Consider the following 18,022-nt stretch of genomic DNA (forward strand, 5'->3'; position numbering starts at 1 on the left):
ATTCCTGGGCAACGTTAAGGTTTGTGCGTCCAGAAGGTTCCTGACGGCACAACCCCGCGACGGCCCGCGATGCCCCGCGGTTCGTTGCCATGTCGACGGAGAAATGGGGAAAAGCTTCCAGGTGTCGTTTTGTTGCTTTGCTCCACAGATGCAGACGTCACCGTCTCTGATAAATCTCTCACTTGCTGATAAAAATGGATCATTTTCACGCACAGTTTCACACATTTGTGGTTGTCAGGCGTTGTTATCAGGCTCTTGGTGCCGGGGCTGATAGAGTTTAGGACAATAAATAAAGTCTCATTACTGCACCAGCTGCTCTCAAAGCCCTTTTTGATCATCCCCACTGTTGCCCCATCCTTCATTTAGGCTTTATCCTCTCGGTTTAGGGGGAGACTCCTCTCTGAAGACAACAGGAAGTGATGTGTGTCGTTTGTTTTCACCATTAGAGAGCAGCTATTTCAGTCCGTCTGTGGGTGGAGAGCTCAGATGTGTGAAATGAGGAGAGGAAAAACCATTTTATTGACTCATTAACCAAATCTGTGGAGTGCTTGTGTGTGTGGGAGCACTATTGTTACACCACCAGGGGCAAATGATGAGGAGATGCTAAAAAGGGGCTTTTGATGGCACCATTATCACATCCTGACAAGAGCTTCACAGATGTTTCAGAAGAGCGAGAGCTCCTTTTTTAAATGCAACAAGTTCAGAACTTCAAACAAGGTCTTTCAGACGGGAGACATTTAAAACAGCCGGTTTCAGATTCATAAATGTGTCTTTATTATTGTCGCACGTTACGCGTCAGTGTGACGATGCCAGAGTTGTGTAGCCGTAGTTGTGTGACTAAAGTTTATTGCAAATACACTTTTGCTGTTTATAGAGTCAGAAAAGGTCTTAAAATTGAAAAGTATGAAGCTGGAGAATAACTGAAGGGAAGGAAAAACTGGCACAGACGGGGACAGATGGGGACAGACGGGACAGATGGGGACAGACTGGGATAGACTGGGACAGACGGGGACAGATGGAGACAGATGGAGACAGATGGAGACAGATGGGGACAGTTGGGACAGACGGGGACAGTTGGGACAGACGGGGATAGACTGGGACAGATGGGGACAGACTGGGACAGACGGGACAGACTGGGACAGATGGGACAGACTGGGACAGATGGAGACAGATGGGGACAGATGGAGACAGACGGGGACAGATGGGGACAGACTGGGACAGACTGGGACAGACGGGACAGATGGGGACAGACTGGGACAGATGGGACAGACGGGGATAGACTGGGACAGACGGGACAGATGGGGACAGACTGGGACAGATGGGACAGACTGGGACAGACGGGGATAGACTGGGACAGACAGGGATAGACTGGGACAGACAGGGATAGACTGGGACAGACGGGGACAGATGGACTCCTCAGGTCCTCTGAAGGACCTAAATCATGAAAACAGAGTTCAACATCCAAGCTGGAGCAGCTACAGGAACATTTCAGAATCGTCCTCCTGAGCTCTGAACCAACACTGTGAATTTGGATCAAATTTCTTTGAGGATTTAGAATTTTTTAAAAAAATCAACGTTTCATTTTCTGACGTCTCAATCTGTTGAGATCCGACGGTGCTGTTGACTCCATTTATGGCTCCAGATGAAGTCAACACTCCTGAACTGGGAGTACTGGCTCCCAGAGGAGCATCTGCCAGCATCAGCCGTCACCATGGCGACCACCCACGGGGGGCCTCCTCGCCACTGTGCCAATTAGCAGCATCACAGAGTAGTTGTGGTGCGAACCTGTGAACATGACAACCAGCAAGGACCCACAAAGACTCTTTAGCCTGCAGCAGAAAGGATCGAGGTCTTTGTCTCCACGTGGACGCTTCAGTTGGTCCACAGGTCGAAGCCCCCCCAGGTTCTTGGACTCCTCCGGATCTTCAGGTTCCCACCAGCTCCTTCTCTCCTCTCTAAAATCCCCCCAAGGCTGCTCAGACGAAGTCAAAGGCATCAATGCAAAGAATCAACTTCCTCCATCGACCTCCTTATCCTCACAAACCCCATCGATTCTCCTCGCTCCGGCCTCATTGGATCCGCTCCTGCTCACCTTTCAGACAGTTAGGCTCCGCCCTCCGGAGTTCCTCCGCTCAAACGGTCCGGTGATAATAGAAACTAGCGAGAGCCGACGAGGTGAGACGGTCGGGGAGGCATCGATCACACGCGGAGTCCAGGAAGCCTCTCAGTTCTCTGGAGAGCGCTTTTAGGCAACGTCGGATAAAAACTGCACCTCATTCCACAAAAGCTTCCGGGAAACATTCCAGGTTGAATCTGAGCGTCAATCAGCAGCAGAAATCCAAGATTTTATCCCCTGTGCCAGAGGAAGACCTCACTTGACTGAGAAATGAGCTCCACTGAAGGTTCTTTAGCGCTAATAGAGACAGTCAGGTGGCGAGAGGGGAAGATTCCCACCAGGCGAGGATCAAACCCTGATCGATGCGTTTCTGCCTTGCTCAAGGGTGCAGGCGCACAATCAGAATCTGCTTGGAAACAAAGGCTTCAAACGTCGCTCAAACTGGGCGTTTCAGGCCTGTTAGCTTGTTGCTTCTCAGTTCCCTCAACCGACACCCAACCACCAGGATCCTGGAGGTCTGACGCCACCTGAGGGGGAAATGAAAGCGTTTCCTCTGCAGACCAGCGAACAGGTGAACCACGTGCACTAATGACCACAGTGCACGTGGCTCAGCCGTCCGCAACGTGACTCCAGGACGTTGATTTCTGTCCTCGGAGAAATGTCCTCATTTTTGGCTGGTTTTCTGATGCTGCGGCTCAGATTTTCCTCCCATCAGGGGACGCTTTGATCTTCTCGTTCCACATGATTTTCTGTCATCAAATCAAGTTTCAGCAGAAATCAGACGTGTTCTCGACGGAACGTGAAGGACTTGATCGACGTCGGTCATTAGGTTTAAACGAGCTCCGGGGCAGCGAAGCCTCGTCCGACTCTTCAGGTGTTCCAGGTCCGTCCGAGCCAGGCGGATGTTCTGCACCTTTACCGCGGAGCAGGTGACAACAGGTGCACGTGGTTCACCTGTGCCTTTAAAGTGTTTACTCTTGTTGTATGTTGGACTTTTATCCGTATGTGTCTTTTTTATTTCATCTCCAACAGACTCCCACTCCGAGTGGATCCCCTTGGTCTGAACTTTCAGGGCGTTTCACCACCTTCTTCATGGTTTTGTCGTCTCTGAACTCAGTAAACTTCAGCTATAAGAACTGAAGAGTTCAGACATCGTTCCTTCGTCATCTGGTGTCGTCGCACGTTGCTTAATGACAGTCAAGTGAGATTCGTACTTTCTAAACAATCTTTGAGAAGAACCTGATGCATATGTCATGCACATCCGATGCTCCTTAGCTGTGGTGGAGGATCTGACAGCCGTGTGAGATGTTGCCGAGGTTTCCTTCCAGGATGCTTCCATGACCTCTTCATCTGCTCCAGCTCCAGCCAGGAACCAGCACAGCAGACATTTTCTGCTCCACCACATCGTCGTTGTTAATTGTGCGAACAGCTGATTCGGGAGTGGAAAACAGCCTGAGAAGTGATCTGGGGGACATTTCTGGAGGAGTCGAATGTCTTTGATGAGCTTCTCCAGGTCTGTCCGCACCTGCTGCTTAACTTAAGCTCTTCGATACCTCGTGGTGTTTCGCTGCACCGATGAAGTGAAACTGCTCGAAGGAAGATCGACTCTCCCCAATTAGCTGAGATGTCACTGAACTCCCAAAAACCAGATTAAGCTTTTCTCCCTCCCCCAGGCCTGAGAGGCTTCGGTGCCTTTATTTCATGTTTATATGCATCAGAAAGCTCAGCTCCTTCTTCTGCTGCCTATCTTTGCCTCGCGGTGCTCCTGCACCCCCCCTTTAAATGTCTGCTTCCGTGTTGGAATGCAGCCTCTCTTTTCAGAAGCAGATTTGAGATAAGTGCAGGAAGCCGGAGCCAAGCGTGGAGCGGCGGCAGCAGAGCGGCAGCAGGCTGGTGCTGCCGGATGAAAGCCATTCATCTGCACCTGCCTTCGCTCACAGCCCAGAACCCAGACTTCCTTTCCATTCATTGGAATGAAAGCAGAGCCAACGTCAGTATTTGGTGCATAATTGCTGTAATCTGAGGCCAGAATTACCAGCAGCCATCGCACCTGAATAAAGGAGGAGGATCCTTCATCAGGAAGGCAGAAGATCGTCCAGTTAACCTCCAGGTCTCAACAGGGGCGAGCCATCACAGGAACCAGAGGCTCTGAGGCCTTCTGGACCTGGAGCTGCTGGTCTCCTTACAGCTCTTCCAGCTCAGCATACGTACAGGGGCGTCCAAATCCAGTCCAGGGATTTTCTGTGCTACTGGGCAGGACGGTGGTGGACCAGATGAGAGAGCAGCTGGATTTGGGCTCCTGTGACTGTAAAGTTTGGAGCGAAGTTTGTAGAGCTGCTCGGCCTTTTCTTCGCCATCATTCATGCCTCTATGATATCAGAATTGTTATGATATTGGGAAAATGCTAAAAAAAGATGCTAAATGCTGCTCATAGCTGAGCCGCTGGTGGTTCACCATCTCCAGCATCCAGGATCCTGACAGCTAAAGGGATGTTTCATTAAAGCGCACAACCCAATTTACTGAAATGAGGAAAGTTCGCCGCCGCCGAGTCTGTTAATAGAATTATGTGCAGAAACGCCGCCTTTTATTACATCGCCGCGAGGCTGAAATTCAGCCCGAAGCCACATGAAGGAGGCTGTAACTCCCAGGAGAGCATCAGCACATCCGGCTGGGGGGACTTCTCCTCTGACCGTCCGATGACCCGTGTCCATCAGCTCCAGTCTCCTCAGCTGCTTTCAGCTCCGTCTTTTACGCCGATATCGCAAATAAAGACGGAAGAGTTGTTGTTTTTTTTTTAAACTTTGAGTCTTCAGGCAACCCGATCATGTTGTTGCATAGCAACCAGTAGAAATGGAAAATGGGTTGACCTGTGGATCGTGAGCTACCAGCGCACCAGTTAGCGCAACTCCCACAGTTCCGAATCCAGCCTGCGCCGAGAAAGGCAAACACAGAGAGCGCCTGTGGATCGGACCGACACCAGCAGACCCAGGACATAAAGAGGGTCCCTCCGAGCAGCCACGGAGCCTCTTCAGGCAGCAACGGAGACACAGATAGCTGAATATGCTAATGAGCTCTGGGAATTTAGCAGCGCTTTGACAGGTTCCTGCAGGTGGAGACTCCAGCGCGCCTGCGTATCATCATCAAACCTCTGTAATTACAGCTGCATGAGTCTGACCTGCAGAGCGGAACCTGGAATTAGATGGGAGCGCAGTTCCCTTTGATCTGCTTTATTCTGATGCAAACGTGGTCCACCTGTAGACCAGCCAGCAGCATCTACTAGTGAGGATACAGGTGCGACAACAAGACGCATTTAGAACAACTGTTTTTTGGAGAATGACCCCACAAAAACACCCAATTGATGTTTATGTAATATCTCCTCTGAGGAACACCTGAGATTTAGCACATTTTAGCACTTTCAAATGTTTCCCTTTCTGACCGAAGAAGCGGCAGAAGTTGAGATCTGAGGCGAACCAGGACCGGGACGCTCGTCGGGGCCTCACCCGGGCCGTTACGTCACCTCCGGGGCGTTCAGGGACCTTGGCGCCTTGCGTAAAAGGTAGGATTGTTGTGCACATGCGTGTTCAGGTCTTTGAAGTTGGTGTGCTTTCCTCCCACAGAAGCTCGCAGGCTGTGTGATGACTGCTAAGAACACACACACACACACACACACACACACACACACACACCTTCTACCACCACCACCATGAACACACTGTCGGTTTTCATCCTGCTTGAATCAACCCAAATAAGCAGAAATCCCGAGTTTACATAAACAACCTTGTTTAGGCGCCGTGACCTCGTTTCCGTCGTCTTTGAGGCTCTTATGTTTGTTCACTGAAGCGCTCACGTGCACGCACACGTTCCAGCTCTAACTCCCAGCAATTCTCTCTGGTGTTTACACAGAACCTGGTTGGTTGGACCCGGAGACGGCGGCGCTCCCAGGACGCGACAGACTGGCAGAACGTCCCCATAAGGTGGGCAGAACCACAGCAGATGGTGTGTTTGAGGACCTTTGCACCAGAGGTGGGAGGGAACACACAGCTGGATCCTTTCTGCTTAAAGTTTCACATTTAAAATGATCCCAGCAACAGCAGCATTGCCAGAGAATATCTGGACTGGTTATACTGGGACAGAGCTGGTGAATAGACTGGTTTTACTGGGACAGGTCACTGTCTTCATTGCTATTTTTGTCCGACACACAGAGGAGACGTTTCTCGGCAGTGGCGTCCGTGTCGTGGTCAGACATGTGGACGGGTTAACTTCACTCGTCGTTGGATTGTCCGACCATGGAAATACGTCCACCTCCAGCGGAGGCCGAGGCAGATGGCTCGCTCGCCCGCCTGCTCGCTCGCCCGCCTGCTCGTCCGCCCGCCTGCTCGCCCGCTCGCTCACCCGCCCGCCGGCTCGCCGGCTCGCCCGCTCGCCCGCTCGCTCACCCGCCCGCCGGCTCGCCCGCTCGCTTGCTCGCCCACCGGCTCGCCCGCTTGCTCGCCCACCGGCTCGCCCGCTCGCTCGCCCGCCGGCTCGCTCGCTCACTGTTTGGGAAAACATGAAGAAGAATTCTGAAATTCCAACTGTTGAGTGGCTTCGACCTCCCTCCCTGAAGAGGTGAGAGGAGGGGGAGGATCCTCTGGCGGCGCCTCCTCCCCCTCCTGCAGTCGTTATTGTGGCGTGAAAGAACAGGTGGAAGGATGAGAGAGAAGAACATCAAATCCAAACCGTTCCTGACTGATCTTTTATTTATATTTTCCAACATTTGTGAGGAAAAGATGCAGATTTAACTGATGCAGTCATGAGCTCCTTCAGTCAGGTTCCACAAACATCCAATAATACATGTATTGTGTTTCCATATGTGGACGGGAATAGTGGTGTGGACCCACCAGAAGCTCTCCGGTGGCTCCTGACACACAGACTGTGGTGGGGAGCTTTAAAATGAACCTGTCACAGCAGCCCTGACCTCCTTAACGTGGGACTCTCGGGAAAAATCCATCCAGCCGCGATTGTTGCCCCTGGAGCTGGAAAATTGTCTTTCTGAAATGAGACGTTGAAAACAGGCGCTCCTCCGGACAGGTCATCACGATTCCATCTGTGTGGGGACACCAGATAACAATAGTTTCATTATGTGATCCTCCTGCTGGGCAACATCAGCGTTCCTCTGGAAATGTGGAGGTTCGCATCCTCACCACCTCCAGCCGACCTCCAGACCCGAGGCCCTGCTGGAGGGGGCCAGATGGTGCCGTCAGCTGGCCGCCTCGGGGCCTCTGAGGCCTCCGGGGCCCGTTTGGATCAGCGGGCCCCGCCAGGTGGATCAAAGGCAGCTTCTGTCACTGAAAAGGATCCTCTTGTCTGACAGGAGAGCTGGAGGACCAGGTGGTTAGAGATGGAGGCTGCAACAGGGATCCCCTCCAATGGATCCTTGATCTTTGGGGTGAGTGTCTGGCACCGACCCCCCGGGGAGAGATTCCTCCTGTACTGGGCTCCGTCATCTGTGGGCCCCTTGTTGTTTCTATTGGGAGTTCCATCGCTGGGACTGAGAGGCTGATCGAACATAAACCTGTTACCTGTTAGCAGCAGAACCCAGCCCCTGACCTCCGTTACCCTTTGATTTGTTTTTCCACAAAGCGTTCGCCAACCGGAAAGTTCTGCCAAAGGTCCCAGGCTGAGGTGAAGGTCAGATTCTGTGTTTTAAGCTGTGAAGTTCTCCTCTGAGAGCAGACAGAAAAGGAGGGACGATGGAGCTGAAGCCATTATCCAGACTCCATTTACGCTGCATTTGGCCAAAACTAACCATAAAGTTGACCCAGAAAGGTCCAGAGGTTTAGGAGATCTGAGCCTTTTCCACTCAGAGAGGCGCAGAGGCAGAATTCTCACCTGCAGGGAGCCTGTTGAACTGGGCCTAATTGCTGGAACTGAGTCTAATCTAATGACAAAAGGGTGAAATTCCCTTCTGAGGAGCCCAGAGGGACCAAAGGGCTTTAAAATCCGTTGGTAAAACCTTGACTCACTTTTTTGTCTCTAGAAATGTGTTTTCGGATCCAGTCCAGGCGCTTCAGACACGTTCCTGTGCTGAGACATTTGCAGGATGTTCTGGATGTCCACCTCCCCAGGATTCTAACCTCTCTTTACTGGTTCCCCAGAACCTTTCACTGGGAACCTGCTCACCAGGGTTGTTGTACTGGGAACGCTTCAATAAGAACCTCACGAGGTTTCCATTTAATATTTAAACTCTTAATGAGTAAACACTCCTGTCTTCTGCTTCAAGAAGAACCAAATTCAAGGATTTTAAGGTCTTGTCAGAAATGTAATTATTAACATCAAGCACCACTGTGTTCCTTTTGTCTCCTATTTTATTTTCCAAATGAATTCGAACCCTTTTTTCCTGAGGTGTCAGCAGTGGTTCTTCTTGCTGCCCCGGTGCAGAACCGGCCTCAGCTTCAGGGTTTCTCTGCAGGCTTTAATGAATTCTTTCTATGAATAAATGAGATTGAGGTCTTTCTCCTTCGCCACCTAAGAGGACGTGAGTCCTGTTGCACTCTTGTCCTGGAGTCCAGTCCAGGCCTTAATGAGGTCTGGACACTGGTGGTGATGTTCCACTCAGCTCCAGGGGAGGGGGCAGAGGGGCAGAAACATGTAGGACGGCGCCCCTCCTGCCCCCTCCCCTCCCCACTGATGATAATTAGACCCAGCAGGTGCCCGAACCACCGAGTGTCTGGACACAAGCAGGAAAACCGGAGGATATCCGTCTCACGTCGTCTCCTTTTTGACCTTTACCAGTTGTTGTTTGGACTTTCACGCTGCCGAGGCGGCTAATTTGTCGGTGAATGTGGGATTCATGTATTTTCCACGTACACGTGCTTCCCCCTCATTATCCGGGCTCTGCAAATCCTAATTGGTTTGCAGGAGGTCAGCATACCTCTGTGGTGGGAAGCAAAGCCGGGACACACTTCAGTGCCTCTGCCGCAACACACACGCATGCACGTGCACACGCACACGCACCGCTGGGGGAGGCGGCAAATTATGCAGGATTAAGAAGAAATAATTTGCTCTTTGAAGGTGCAAAATTAGAAAAAAAAAACCCCCAACATTTATTTTCAGTGTTTAAAATAATGGACCATTATTGAGCATAACAATGATTCATTTAATTCTGATGTTGGCTGCACACATCTATCTATCTATCTATCTATCTATCTATCTATCTATCTATCTATCTATCTATCTATCTATCTATCTATCTATCTATCTATCTATCTATCTATCTATCTATCTAGCTAGCTAGCTGTACGTCTGTCCGTCCGTCCGTCCGTCCGTAAGTTAAGTTAAGTTAAATTGAGGTTAAATTACTCTTAATTTAGGCTTAATTAATGGTTAAGTTGGCTTCAGATTTAGGATGAGAGCAGTCACACTAAATAGGCACAGTTCAACTGTTTGGGTTTACTTCTCGCCAGCGACCATGCAGCGTTTTTTAAGTACATAAAACGCACGTGTTTACTTTCGTTTACTCGTGCACGTAATCGTTGGATGGAGGCAGCAGATGATGAATGATGCTATACGATGGAATCGCAGCCTAATGGGCTGTGTGGGCGTGTGTGGAAAAGGAATGATGCCGCTGGTCTGTGCAAGCATCTCTGTACGAGGCTCTCGAAACACAGATCACAGTGGGGGGGGGGGGGGCATTTGTGAATATGAGCACGTGCACAAGCATCACTGTGAATGTGTTTAGCTGCTGCTGCGTCTCTTATTCTAGTTGATGCTGTTTATTCCCGTCTTGTGTGGTGACGCCGTCTGCAGACGTCCTTTGAGGCGGCAGGAGAGCTGATTGACAGGCGGCGTTCCTGGTTGTGTTGGTCCTGATATGTGGGGAAACGTCTAGTTAATACAGAGACGAGAAGTGATGAAATACATGAATATACATCAGCGTGAAACAAAGGAACACCCAGCAGAAAACAGCTCGGGAGCAAATGGTGAGGAGCTGGGTGCATCTCATTAGTCAGCAGTCAACTTCCCACAAAGAAATCCTCAGGGAACGAGTGTGGAAATTAATGGTGTTTTCCTGAGATTGGGACTCACGTGCGTGATGCATTAGCTTTCTTAGCAGTTCCGACTAAACGTGATGTACAGCCCAAGTTTATTAATATATAAAGGAGTGATGTCGGCGTGTGTGGCGGAGCTGATCCCCAAATCCTCACAATGTTTCCCCTTTGACAGGAAACGACGGTCGGAACTTCCTTGCAATGAAAATATGGAACAGGAGGAGACGAGCAAAGTCGGAGGATTTACTCGCTGCTTAACGTGCACACTGGATTTATCAGCCGGTGCCAGAACTTCACCTTCTTTTCAGCCGGGATTTGATGACAAAAGCTGAATAAAAAGCCCATTTAAAGAATCAACAGAATAACAATCTTGTCTTTGGCTAGCCAACGGTTTGACAGAACAATGCAGCACAGTATGAAAAGAGAGTGCTGCAGCATCAGTGAGTCTGGGAATGTTGGGAAGAAAGAAAAAAATCTGCTGGTTTTGGGACGGCGAGCAGGACGACACGTTCCTGCGTATCCAAACGTGTCGATATGATCGACCACAGGCCAGGTCGCCTTTGCGATGCTACTTTCTGTTAGCATGGTTAGCTACTACTGATATACGTGATCCATCCAGGAGCTTCACTCTCCAAAGCTGCGTATTCATACAACATATATATCTTAACTGCTCAGCAACGTTCCCTCACCCACAGTGTGAACGAGTCAGAGCAAAATGTCAGAAGAAACTTCAATTTCAACAATTTCATTAATATAAGAGAAGAAAAAGCCTGGAGTCCCCCGCCCCCACCCATAGGTGCCCCAGCACAGCGGCGTTGGGCTGCACCTCCACCGTTTCTGTGGTCTTCCAAAGCCCAGCAGGAGTCTTCGGCACCTTCACATCCAGCATGAGGACAGCATGAGGGCAGGTCCACCTGTAGAAGGTCCAGCAGTCGACCCAACCCAGCCAGACTCTGGAACATGAACTATAGGTAAATAGGGACTACTTTTCCCTAAGTGAGCCTTTCTTCTTGAGGCCCGATTGTCTGCGTGGTCCTCCGGCTCTATTGTTGTTGTATTATTCATGAATTATTGATATTTCACACATTTTAAAGCATTTGAATATGAGATAATAGAAAACGCAAGTTGCGTCTCTAATATTCGTCAGGCTCATCAGGGCGGAGGGAGACCCCGATCCTCATTCAGTTTGGCAGGTTGTGCCGAGGAGGTGGCCCGATGGGCCGTCTGGTTCTGGTTCCAAAAGCCTGAAGGAAACAGAGCAGCTGAGCTGATGGGAAAGGAGGTTTACTGGCTGCCAAGTTGGCTGAAGACGGCAGCGTCACATCTGCGTCTCCATGTGGTCACTTCTCACCTCCTCGCAGATGCTGCAGCAGCCAGATAAGCAACATCTGGCTCCAGCTCCGGTCCTTGAAGGAGAAAACAGCGAGGTTGTTGTGGCGCATCAGAAATTAGCAGAGCATTGTGATATTAAATATAGATGAGATGATTAATGCATACGCTGGCTGTTGCTGAGCGAGGGATCCATTAATTAAGCCCACACCCCCGTTAGTGAATGTAGAAGCTGCTGGTGGGTGTTGAGCTGCAGATGGAGCGGAGCCTTCAGGAATCTCGCCGCAGCTATTTGGAGCCGCTTCCGTTGCTGCTGCTGCGTCGGCGATGATGCTCGTCATCCCCGGGAATCAAGGTGTGAAACATCAGAAAAGGCTCCTAAAATGGTGAAACCGGTGCTGGTGAACGCTCACGTGATGGCAGATCTCCCGTAGGGATGGTCGGGAGGAGCTTTTTTTGTTGTTGTCATCTTAAATTCAGACAAATTACAACCTCTTTGTTTCTCATTTGCCTTCAATAACCTTTGACCTCTGACTGACCTCAGATTTCCCCTTGAGCAGCTCTTTAAACGCTCTCATATCTTCTGCCTGCAACAAGCCCCAAGGCTGCAGCACCATTATGCTTGTATAAAATATGCAAGACCATCTTTAATTGAGCAAATTAAATGGATCCAAGATAAAAGAGGGATAAATCACTGCTGATGCAAGCAGCTCCAGGTGTTCCAGCAACAAAGGTCAGCATTGCCCTGTTCTTCCAGTTACATTTCTCATTTCTAGTTTTATAGAAACATCTTCATTTACACATTCCTCTTCTAAACACGCCCACACAGGTCGGCCCAGCTTGATCTCTTCCCGAGGGATCTTTAGATCATCTAAAATCTTGTAAACAGAAATCATCACGTCAAGCCGGCGTGAACTGAGCGGAAACTTGGAGTCAGAGGCCTCAGAACGACCCTCAGGGACCGTCGGGGTCGCGGGGTCGAATCTAATTGGACAACATACGAGGTCACCCGAGGTGCGCTCATTAGGAATGTTTTATGATCCGTTTCCCAGGTTAATGTTAGTGATGACTGAGTAAACACCGACCCTCACGGTTCCCCTCAGGTGGGTCTCCACAGAGAACATTACCTCACCTTAATGGAACTCAGCAGTGCCCCTAAATGATGTCATCTTGAACAGAGCCAGTGGGAACGATGTCGTTACGGCGGAATGTGTAGAATTCTTCTCATTTATGACATCATGAGAACTGGGAGCCCAAACGGAACACAGTGAGAACACATGCGTCTGAAACAGGCCGAGTGGGAGATGCTGATGTGGCGGTTTGGAGCGCTGTTTACTGAGAGAAGGTGAGGCTGGTGCAGCTGCTAATGCATCATGGGAACTTCACTCTTGGGTTGGTGGTGGTAATAAATGCTAAAGTCAAGCATAACACCTCAGTAGCACTGAAGTCCCACGTGTTGATGAGTTAGCGTGATTTATGTCGCCGCCACATTTGCTTTGTTACACGTAGCAACACTGATTCCCAAATTTAGAGCCAATTTTCCCCGAAGTCTTTTCAGCGCGGCTCTTCTCTGGAATGAGCATCACATCCTGGGTGGTACGACAGGCGTTGTGTCGCCAGGCAGAACACAATTAGCGGCGCGGATGCTGAACACAAGTGTGTGTGACGTGTGCTAATAGGCTTTCATTTAGACGAATCTGGATGTACAGCTGCAGGAGAGCGCTGAAATCAGAGGATGCTGTTGGAAGCACAACAAGTCATTACGTTGGCATGCGAGCGCCGCGTGGCAGATGTGAATGGAGCCTGATTGCTCACAAACGTGGAAAGTCAGTCCCACTGAGTCGGCCAGCTGCCTGCGCCGTTGATGGCTCAGGACCAACTTTAATCGGAAACCGATCCGGGAAATGACAAAAGAGGACAAAACGTTGAGCAGGAAGTGGTGAACAAGGCTGTGAGGAGAACGTGTGGATAGGAGCAGATGGTTGGAGCTGAAGCCTCCCGCGCTGACGCTCCATCCTCCTTTAAAGGGCGGAGACCAAGATCTCCTCTGCTGCCTCCATCCATGAATCGGTGGGATTTTACAGTCTTGCTTCAATATTTACCCGATCCGCACGTTTTAAAAATCTAGATCATTAAGTCGAAACTCAAAAGATTTCCTCATTGTGGGAATGTTTCTGTCATTTTTGCTTATTGGAAAATGTAACAGTAGCAGGTCAAAACAACCAAAAACGATGGATTTCCTTCGCTCCACAAGCTCCCACAGTCCAGCATCACAGGTGGTGCAGAAACATCCACCACTGAGCAAAGAAACCAAGAAAGCAAGAAGATGCAACGGCAGCAGGCTGAGCAGACATTTATCCCAGAGATTAACGCAGCGGCAAATACCAAAAGCAGGTTCCACAAACACCCTGACGGGGATAAAAAGAAAGCAGCGTTTGATGGCGAATGTTGTCAGAGCTGATTTTAATGGTGCGTTTTCACCTGAATAAAGTCAAGAACTTGTGGATTTTAGCATCATTCAGAATCTTTTCCATCGAATGGAGGTTCTGGTTGACCTGGAACGGTTGTTGTCTGGTGGCATTTGTTCAGTATCTAATGAGAATAAATAAAAAGCAGAGCAGACAGGAAGTCAGGCGCTATCAGATATCTTTAAAATATTGTTTAATATTCATTAGAAAATGCTGCCCTCGTTCATCTGGAGTCAGTCAGTAAACAAGCTGCATAATGAGCTTTTTCTAAGTGAGTCGTGACTAATTATGTTTATTTTCATGTAAGTCTTTGGGGGGAAAATAGTGGAATGTCAGAAACTAAATGCAAAAGAATATTTAATATAAATAATTTGAGCTTTTAATGTCCCTCAGTGACAGATTTACTGAGAACATCAAAAACCACCTTCTGTATGTTTGTTAAGGACGTGTCAGTAATGACACAGAGGTTTACCTTCACTCTCCCACCGGTTAGTAACAACAGACCATAATAATCACAGCGGGATTTCATTCCACTTTAAACTGATTGTGAAAACTGCCTATTTTCAGCATCAAACACTCAGCAGGTTCTTCCCGGGGCTCCTCACCATGTCTGGACCTCGCTTGCATCCCTGCTAATTACGCGTCTTCCTGCAATCAAAAACGCGTCTGTTGCCGTAACGATGCTGCAGAGCACTTTAGAATCAGGGCTGTAGCGTGGGGGGCACCAGGGAGAGGGGCACCAGGGAGAGGGGCACCAGGGAGAGGGGCGCCACAGAGAGGGGCACCAGGGAGAGGGGCGCCAGGGAGAGGGGCACCAGGGAGAGGGGCACCAGGGAGTGGGGCACCAGGGAGAGGGGCACCACGGAGAGGGGCGCCACGGAGAGGGGCACCAGGGAGTGGGGCACCAGGGAGAGGGGCGCCACGGAGAGGGGCGCCAGGGAGAGGGGCACCAGGGAGAGGGGCACCACGGAGAGGGGCGCCACGGAGAGGGGCGCCAGGGAGAGGGGCACCAGGGAGAGGGGCACCAGGGAGTGGGGCGCCACGGAGAGGGGCGCCAGGGAGAGGGGCGCCACGGAGAGGGGCACCAGGGAGAGGGGCGCCAGGGAGAGGGGCGCCACGGAGAGGGGCACCAGGGAGTGGGGCGCCACGGAGAGGGGCACCAGGGAGAGGGGCGCCACGGAGAGGGGCGCCAGGGAGAGGGGCGCCACGGAGAGGGTCACCAAGGAGAGGGGCGCCAGGGAGAGGGGCGCCACGGAGAGGGGCGCCAGGGAGAGGGGCGCCAGGGAGAGGGGCGCCACGGAGAGGGGCGCCAGGGAGAGGGGCGCCAGGGAGAGGGGCGCCAGGGAGAGGGGCGCCACGGAGAGGGGCGCCACTGAGAGGGGCGCCAGGGAGAGGGGCACCAGGGAGTGGGGCACCAGGGAGAGGGGCACCACGGAGAGGGGCGCCACGGAGAGGGGCACCAGGGAGTGGGGCACCAGGGAGAGGGGCGCCACGGAGAGGGGCGCCAGGGAGAGGGGCACCAGGGAGAGGGGCACCACGGAGAGGGGCGCCACGGAGAGGGGCGCCAGGGAGAGGGGCACCAGGGAGAGGGGCACCAGGGAGTGGGGCGCCACGGAGAGGGGCGCCAGGGAGAGGGGCGCCACGGAGAGGGGCACCAGGGAGAGGGGCGCCAGGGAGAGGGGCGCCACGGAGAGGGGCACCAGGGAGTGGGGCGCCACGGAGAGGGGCACCAGGGAGAGGGGCGCCACGGAGAGGGGCGCCAGGGAGAGGGGCGCCACGGAGAGGGTCACCAAGGAGAGGGGCGCCAGGGAGAGGGGCGCCACGGAGAGGGGCGCCAGGGAGAGGGGCGCCAGGGAGAGGGGCGCCACGGAGAGGGGCGCCAGGGAGAGGGGCGCCAGGGAGAGGGGCGCCACTGAGAGGGGCGCCAGGGAGAGGGGCGCCAGGGAGAGGGGCACCAGGGAGAGGGGCACCAGGGAGTGGGGCACCAGGGAGAGGGGCACCACGGAGAGGGGCGCCACGGAGAGGGGCACCAGGGAGTGGGGCACCAGGGAGAGGGGCGCCACGGAGAGGGGCGCCAGGGAGAGGGGCACCAGGGAGAGGGGCACCACGGAGAGGGGCGCCACGGAGAGGGGCGCCAGGGAGAGGGGCACCAGGGAGAGGGGCACCAGGGAGTGGGGCGCCACGGAGAGGGGCGCCAGGGAGAGGGGCGCCACGGAGAGGGGCGCCAGGGAGAGGGGCGCCAGGGAGAGGGGCGCCACGGAGAGGGGCACCAGGGAGTGGGGCGCCACGGAGAGGGGCACCAGGGAGAGGGGCGCCACGGAGAGGGGCGCCAGGGAGAGGGGCGCCACGGAGAGGGTCACCAAGGAGAGGGGCGCCAGGGAGAGGGGCGCCACGGAGAGGGGCGCCAGGGAGAGGGGCGCCAGGGAGAGGGGCGCCACGGAGAGGGGCGCCAGGGAGCGTCCAGCAGGCCACTTCAGACAAGAGCCCCTTCACCATCTGCTGCCTCCAGTCCGGCTCCCCCGCCTCCAGAAACACTCGCTAACTGTGATTACGTTTGATAGTGCGTGTTTAACGGTGAGGTGTGGCGAGCAGCGTGCGGAGGCGCTTCATGCACATCGATGGGATTCATTTTCAGGGCGCAGTGAGCTGGTTCAGCACCAGCATGGATTAATGGGGGAGGTTCTGATGACACATCTGACAACGTTTAGCTCCCAGCAAATATTTCAGTGCTGTTGCAGGAGCGTTTGACATCGACGTGGATGATGACGGTAATCCATCACTTCATCCCAGCTGTTTCCAATTGATTCTGCACATGTTGATATTTCTCATTTTTAGAGTGTTTTATAACCTTAAACTGAATTTTTGTGCCCCAGCAGGTCCAGACAGCAGCCTGAATCTGAGACTTTCAAATCTCAACTTAACATTTCACCTGTAATCATGCAGCCGAGACAAAGAGGTTTGGAAGCAGCATAAATCGACATAAATCTGTACAGTCACGCATCAATGATCAACACAAACCAAACAATGAAGGTGGTGGAACACCCGCCATAATAATGAAATTATCAATCGATTGGAAATGAGGGCAGTAAACAGACTTTAAACACAGGGGAGTTAATGACCCATGAAGGTGGGGGCCCAGTGCATCATGGGAATCAGCCAGACCCTGAAACAGCATAAAGCACCTGCAATACTGTCATATCCAACTATAACAGGCAAAATATATGAGCTCTAATAACAGGTAAAAATGGAATAATGTGGTATTTTGTTGTCTGAGAGCAGGAGAAGAGCTGTTCAGCCCATTAAAGAGTACAACCACACCGATACGGAGCAGAACCTGGGAGAGCAGCGTCAGCAAACCTCTCCACTGGAAGGAAACGGAGCAGGAAAAGGGCATAAACACTTTGTAAGCACGTGTAAAGCAGAGCAGCAAGTGTGGAGGAAACAAATGTGTTGAATGTGCTTCTCTGCTGCCCACTAAAAGGGCAGAACGTTCCTAAACTCAGGAAAGCTCTGGGATCAAACTCCTGCTTTTACTGGGAAGAATGTGGGTCTCCTTAAATCTAACGAATGGAGCGTTTCACAGTAATGTAACGAGTCAACGGAGCTCCTTTTCCCTCTGTGACGCAGCGCTCCGACTTCCAGCTCATGTGCAAATCATGGCTGTTTTTAGCGTTCCGGCTGGGGGTGGGGGTGAAATTAGCCGCTATCACTGAGCACCAAGGATCTGGCAGCCGATGGCACCAGGCAGGACCATATGAGCAGGGCTGTTCACGCACTCCACGCAGGCAACGGCACCCACGGGTGAAGAGGCGGAGCGCCGAGGCCCCAGTCTCACATCCTGGCACATCATCAGTCATCTGCTAAGGGTGGAAGCTAATTAATATCCTGGATCATTAATCACGTGTAATGAAGTGCAGCGTTGATGCGGAATGAAAGGAGGTGACCGAGGTCTCAGATCCGTCGACTGCAGTACGGACTTCTACTCAATAAATCACCCAAATTTGTTTCTTTCCACTGTGGGCGTTAGCATTAAACAGAGCTAGCTATTATATATGTCTTCTACACCCTATAGAGGGCAC

This window comes from Takifugu rubripes, chromosome 14 (genome assembly GCF_901000725.2).
Source record: "Takifugu rubripes chromosome 14, fTakRub1.2, whole genome shotgun sequence".
Classification (NCBI taxonomy): Eukaryota; Metazoa; Chordata; class Actinopteri; order Tetraodontiformes; family Tetraodontidae; genus Takifugu; species Takifugu rubripes.